Genomic DNA, 6,000 nt, shown 5'->3' on the forward strand with positions numbered 1-6,000 from the left:
AACAACAAAAAAAAAAATCACTAAACCCCATGATAGGATCTGCTCCAAGTTTCTTATTGCTTGGGTCAGTACAGCTAAAAACAGGGGGTATGACCCAGCTGGAGGTAAGCACTCTGTGAGCAAGCACCTACCTTCTGCTGGACAACGGGTCTCTTAAGACCTTGAAGTGATACTCTATACATGCTACTACCCAACATGAAATCAATAGATAAAGAAGTTGCTTCATACTCCCTTCTGGATCAGCTCAAACTTCTAGCTGATGTAACTATCATAAAATAAATCTTATTCCTCTACCACAGTAAGGTTGAAAGGTTTAGAAAACATGCAAGCAGCACTGCATCTGTTTTGGTTTTTAATTTTTAATACAGTTTTAAAGTTTCATTTACTGAGCTACAGAATTCCTTTCTAGAAAATAATAATAAAAACTGCCCCCAAAGAAATAGTTTCATATAGCTGTCGTGAGACATGCACAGATATAAATAAAAATCCCAAAGCCTGTGATCTTTCTAAAGTGTGGTAATTAACTTCTCCAACTAATACGGGTAGCTATGCACCGGGGTTTTTTTGTTTATTCCTTTCTTACTAGTAATTTAATGTCACTATTTAAACATAAAGTTATGTTATACACAAACAAGCTTAATATAAAAGTTTAGCATTATGCGTTAACTGGGTAGAGTCATGAATTTTTGATTTTTAGTGTCATTGGTTTGTTTTCCCCCCAAGGTTTTGAGAAGCACATTATTTTCTTCACAAATTAAGCCCCCAAATAAGCCTCTTTTCATCAAAGTTAAACATTCCCCCGCTATGTAGTGTATCCAGCCTCACCAGCTAGCTCCAGGCAAGCACAGGAAAGCCAGAGGAAGCTGACTTACAAAACTGAAACTAAGCAGGTGTCTTCATTGTTACAAGTGAGCACAATGGGAAAAAAAAAAAAAAGTAAACAGACTGGCAAAATCCTTTCTATTTCTGATACCTGAAAAATCTACAGCTATGCTAAAAAAAAAAAAAAAAAAAAAAAAAAAAAAAGACAAGATATCTGTCTATACGGGTGTGTGGGAGTATCTCTAACCTGACAGCAAGCAACAGCACATCTAGTTAAGAAAATTTCACTGGCCCAAAGGAGCCTACCCCGAGCGCACATCCCCACCTGATTTTTCCAACGCTCAGACCTACCGTACACCACGGTACACAACTTTCTCGTGACACGCAAGTTATTACCCCCAGTGGGACCTTTTTACATGCAGTCTCCGCAGTGAACAAAAGTTCATTGTCAAGCTCAGCGCTTGGGCCCAAACAAACATCCAGGAGGTAGGAGGGGGAGAAAGAGGGGAAGCGCTCCCATCCACAATTCTCAGATTTGCAGGCAATCACCGTTACTTACAATTAAAAAGTGGGAACAGGTGTAGCAGATATCATACTTTGATAGCTGAACAAAGAATATTACAGCACGTGACTGAAATGTGATGACATTTGTTCACCAATCGAAAACAAAAGCCACTCTCCAATGGCACTCTTCCCTCCACCCCCCCAAGAATTAGGAACTTGGAAATCTCTCCATATTGAAACACATCTGTTCATAGCCTCATTTTTTGACACTTGAGAAGAAGTTGAATGAAGGGCTCCATGCATTAATCCGACACGAATTCACCTAAAAACCTCGGCGTACAATCCTGCCAGCACCCACCAAACTGCAGAGGTGGCTGTGGGAAAAGCTCTACCAACAGCAAAGCTCGGAAAAATAAAGAAAATAAAAAAAAACAAGACGCACACCACCACCAAAATAATAAAAAATAAAAATCCTGCAGGAAGGCAAGTGAAGAAAGGAGCATGCACAAGAGGACTAGACCAAATGGCAGAGTCCCACATAAGAGCCCCACTCCACCTACACAGGCACAGGAGGAAAGGAAAAAATAAAAATACCGAAGTGGCCGTCGCGGCCGCCGGCGCCGAGCGGGAGCGGGCGCGGAGCCCCGGCCCAGCCCGTACCTGTGCGGGAAGGGCAGCCCGCGGGGCAGGCCCGGCCCCAATAACAAGTTGCAGAAGAAACGGAATTTTCCCGGCGCTGCTCGGGCCACAAAGACGAATGAAAGGAAGGAGGAGAGAGGAGAGGAGGGGAGAGGAAAGGGAGAGGAGGCAAAAAAAAAAAAAAATACAACACCAAAACAACAAACCACCACCGCAGCAGCGGCTTTACTACGAATTATCCATCACCGAAAGCGGCATCATTTCCTAGATAATAATAAAACTTCCCCGACAGCATCGCGGCGAAGAACCCGACCGAGAGAAAAGGGCCTGGAAATAATCATCCTGAAGGAAACCGGAGGGGAGGGGATAAGCCTCCCTCCCCCACCCCATCCCCAGTGCAATGTGTCATCTCCTTCCCCTGCTCCTCCCCCCCCAACCCCAATGTGTCACCTCCTCCTTTCACCCCAAGTGTCACCCTCCTCCACCTCTCCCGCTCCCGCTCACAAACTTCTGCCGGGGAGGCCGGGGGGGGCCGCGGCGGCGCCCCGGGACGCTCCGCTCCCCCCCCCCCCCCCCCCCCGAGGGAGGGGCCGGGGCCGCGGCGAAGTTGCTGCTCCTCATCGCCAAGTTGGCCGGAGAGTGCGGGGCGAGCCGCCGCCATCCCGGGAGCCCCCAGCCCCGCGGCGGCGGGGGGAAAGGGGGGAAAGGGGGGGGGCCGGCGCCCGGGGGGCGGGGGGGGGGCAGGGAGGAGGAGGAGGAGGAGGAGGCGAATCCGAAAGGTGGGATACTACACCCTGCTGGCGGCGGCGGTGGTGCTGCGGGCCGGCCGGGGTCCCCCTGGCAGGACCTCTCTGTGAGGGGGAGGACTCTTCTTCATAGGGGGAGGGTGCCGGCGCCGCCGCTCCTCCGGGCCTCCCTGTCCCCCTCTTCTGGGCGCCTCTCTCTCTCTCCTCCTCTCACTTTCTTTAAGCTAAGCGGGGAGTGGAAGATGGTAGGTTGCTCCCTTCTCCTCCTCCTCTTCGCTCGCTCTCGCCTCTGTGGGGTCCTTTTCCTTCCCCCTCTCCGCGGGGGGCTCCTCCTGCGGCGGGGAGGAGGGGGCGGGCGGGGAGGGAGGCACGAAGCCGAAGAGGCGCAGGAGGAGAGAAACTGTGACACAAAAACAAGCCGAGAAGCTGAACTCTTCTTCAATCCCATTCACCCGGCCCGGCCGCAGCACCGCTCTCCGGGATCCCTCCGCCGCCGGCCTGCCTGCCTGCCTGCCTCAGGCGCGCTCCCGACGCGCCGCCGCCGCGCGCGCGCCCCGGCCCGCCGCCGCCGCCGCCGCCGGAGACCCACGGCGGGGGGGGCACGGGGGGGTGCTGGCGGGGCGCGCGGAGCGAGGGGCCCGCGCCTCCCCCTTCCTGTCACCCAGCGGGGGGCCGCCGGCCGGGCCCGGGCCGGGGCTGAGCCGGGAGGGCGGGCTCGGCGTTTCTCCTGAGGGGGGACTACTTGACGTGTCGGTGCGGCGAATTTATTTCCCTTTGCCTAAGGAACGGGCTGTGCTGCGGCTCCCATTGCCTAGGGAAAAAGCCCGGATGTAAAGTGAGTGAAACTAAAGTAGAGTGAAGTAGGGCACCAAACTCTGCTGGAGCGGCCCCGCCGGCCGCGCCACCGGGGGGCACCGGCCAGCCCCGCCGCTGCCGGCGGCGCCGCGGGGGGCCCGGGGGGCTCAGGCAGGGCATGAGGAGGCGGATGGCCGGGGTGGGGTTGGGGGTGCTGGTTACCGGAGAGCTGCTCCCCCCCCCCCCCCCCCCCGCCTCCGCCTGATCCCGCCGCCTCCCCTCCCCCCGGCCGGCCGGCGCGCGGGGCTCGGCGGGGGCGGCGCGCGGGCGCGGGGCCGCGCGCAGGAAGCTGGGGCGGGCGGGAGGAGGCGCGCGGGGCCCCGCACAGGAAGTTGATGCAACAGGGGGGGGGGGCAGGAAGCTGCCGCTGCGGCGGGGGGGGGGGGGAGGGGGGCGAGAGGGGGGGGGGTGAGGAAGAGCGGCATCCTCATCCCCATCCTCATCCCCATGCAAGGGGCTTTGCTGCTGCAGCGCGGCCGGGCGGCCCGGCACCCCCCCGCGCCCCGCCGGCCCTGCCATGTTACCCGCACAGACCCCGAGCGGCCGGGCAGGGCTCGCCCTCCTCCTCCTCCTCCTCCTCCTCCTCCTCCTCCTCCTCTTCCCCCCTCCTCCTCCTCCTCTCCGCCGGCCTCCGCCGCTGCGTTCCGCCTTCGTGCAACGGGCTTTGCTTATTTATTTATTAACTTACTACTCCAGTGACGGGGGATGCTGCCATTTGCTTTCGCGCAACCAGCGGGGATCAGCAGCACATCAGCTTTCCCTGCCTTTTACTTTTTATTTATTTATTTATTTCCCCTCCCAAAAGAACCAAAAAAAAAAAAGTTTCATAGGCAGGTTCAAAGCAATGAAGTTGCATATCACAAATTCGAACGTTTCTGCGGTGCCCGCTGACATGAAAGGCAAATAAACGTGAATTCAACTCGCGAACAACAGGACCAGGGGTGTGAGGCTCCTCAGCCTTGCGTACGTTCCTGGGTGCGTGTGAGAAGGCAGCTGGGGGGCCATCGTGTGTGTCGTCGTCGTCGTCCCCCCCCCCAGTTTCCAGCCCCGGCGCAATGGGTTGCCCAAAGCCGAGCAGCCAACCCACGCAGGACCAGTCCTTATCTGCAATAAACTAGCTTAAGTTTACAGGCATGGCATGCACCTCCTGCGCATCTCCGGCCCCTGAGAGTCTCCAGAGTGTCAGAAATACTGAAAACCTCGCCTTTCTATCAGAGCCACCATTGCTAAAGCAGTGGGACATGTTCTGGACGCTGTGGGATTTGCATGAGCTCTCACAGAAAGACGGCGTTTGATGCAATGCAAAACCGATTTTTTTTAATAGCCTCTCGCATCGCTTTATTACTTCAAAATGTTCACAAGTTGGGAAGAAAAGTAAGTGTTTGCATTATCTCTGCAGATGCTTCAGGAAGCCACGATGAACTCATTATTATGTTGTGAAACTAAATCCATAAAGCAGTCATGATGAGTAACTCAGGGACTCGTCGTAATTGGGCAGTAATGCAGAGTTTTATCATCTGGAGGATTCTGGTGTGCTCAACGTGAGCGGGGATTTACAGCAAGGTTCCCTCTCAACTGTCAAAAAACTGGGCTACTGAACCATTGTTTATTTAATTACTGTTAATTTCCCACTTTTTTTCCATCAGTCGGTTGCCAAGTTCTGTGTGATTTAATTGTGAACTTTACAACATTTGGTGCCTTTCTTAAAGCTGTAGCTTCTGGACTCACACAATTATGCAAGAAACTTGGGTTTATATTTTTTTAATTAAGTTTCTAGCCTGTGGGTTTGTAGATATGAGCTTGAAGACACAAACCTTCAAGGCACAAAAAGGAAAAGGTATGAAGCAAATAGAGGCATCCGAAAGTGCCTTTTTTTTTTACTATATATAATGTCACATTATTTGGCTTTTTCTTTTTGAGGCAGTCCCTCGTATACCCTCCTCCCCTTTTTTTTTTTTCTCTCTTTTTCTCCCACCCCCTCCACCCCTCCACACACCCCCCACACCCCCCAAGCTGGATATGATTCTGAACAGCAGGGTTGATGGAGTGCTAAAAAAATAAAAACACAGAAAATACTGGGGTGCTTATCAAATCGTTCCTGATAGGTGCACATTTCATGGGTTAACAGATAAGGTCATGTGCATAGGACTACCAAAAATTCTAACAGCCATCACAGCAGGTTTTCTAACATGTCCAACTGTGACAAGAAGTGTTATGGTTAGTATAATAAAGGTACTACGCTATTTTTAATAAATGTATATTTGATTTTTAGACTTCTTTCTACTTCCCTTCTCTACAGCCATTCAATGCATCAAGTAGCACCGGGATCAGGTGCTGTCAGATCTGCACGTTAGTTTACTGAGATTTCTCCTGGGGCTGGGGCACTGTCCCGCCCCCTCCCTCCTCTCAGCCCTCCAGTCTCAAGTCCATAACC

General features: G+C 53.2%; 1 protein-coding gene across 10 annotated transcripts in view; it reads right to left on the reverse strand.

Moving 5' to 3' along the window:
* PHF21A (PHD finger protein 21A) overlaps positions 1 to 3,696 on the reverse strand; it is a 132,878-nt gene extending 129,182 nt beyond the window's left edge. For 3 of the 10 annotated variants that reach the window (XM_055792569.1, XM_055792513.1, XM_055792570.1), the window contains exon 1: positions 2,759 to 3,693. The gene's annotated coding sequence lies outside the window, so the exon portion shown is untranslated. Of the gene's footprint in view, positions 1 to 2,758 lie in introns of all 10 variants that reach the window. The other 7 variants (XM_055792559.1, XM_055792566.1, XM_055792524.1 and 4 more) reach the window with 4 other exon arrangements.
* Between the last annotated feature and the right edge of the window lie 2,304 nt (positions 3,697 to 6,000).

This window comes from Falco peregrinus, chromosome 1 (assembly GCF_023634155.1).
Source record: "Falco peregrinus isolate bFalPer1 chromosome 1, bFalPer1.pri, whole genome shotgun sequence".
In the NCBI taxonomy this organism is placed as follows: domain Eukaryota; kingdom Metazoa; phylum Chordata; class Aves; order Falconiformes; family Falconidae; genus Falco; species Falco peregrinus.